Source organism: Geospiza fortis, unplaced genomic scaffold, assembly GCF_000277835.1.
Source record: "Geospiza fortis unplaced genomic scaffold, GeoFor_1.0 scaffold203, whole genome shotgun sequence".
Taxonomy (NCBI): Eukaryota; Metazoa; Chordata; class Aves; order Passeriformes; family Thraupidae; genus Geospiza; species Geospiza fortis.
Genome location: NW_005054385.1, coordinates 2,520,796 through 2,521,118, shown reverse-complemented (window position 1 = coordinate 2,521,118; position 323 = coordinate 2,520,796). Strand labels below are relative to the sequence as shown.

The 323-nt window shown below is 36.8% G+C and overlaps 1 long non-coding RNA gene across 1 annotated transcript in view; it reads left to right on the top strand.

Moving 5' to 3' along the window:
- Window positions 1-323, top strand: part of LOC115948366 — a 59,865-nt gene that overhangs the window by 502 nt on the left and 59,040 nt on the right. The window lies entirely within an intron of this gene.

The window sequence follows — 323 nt, the reverse complement described above, 5'->3', positions numbered from 1 at the left end:
CGTTGAGCTGACACGTGCAGAAAGAGAAATGTGAATGCACAGTGGCATGCTTAAAAGATTGATGATAGAGAAGAAAAGAAGGAATAAATGGGGAGGAGAGGAGATTGCAGGAGAAAATTAGTACTCTGCTGAATATATATTTTTTCACAGTTGGAGGTTTTGCTTAGCTGATGAAGAAATCAAGCAAAATTATCTGCTGCAGGATGCCTTTTAGTGCAGAAAATAATTGTGATATTGCTAGTTTTAAGACAATTGAACACAGACACGGCATTGTCAAAATTGTGTAATTGTTTGATCTATGAGTTAAACTGTCATCTCAGCTC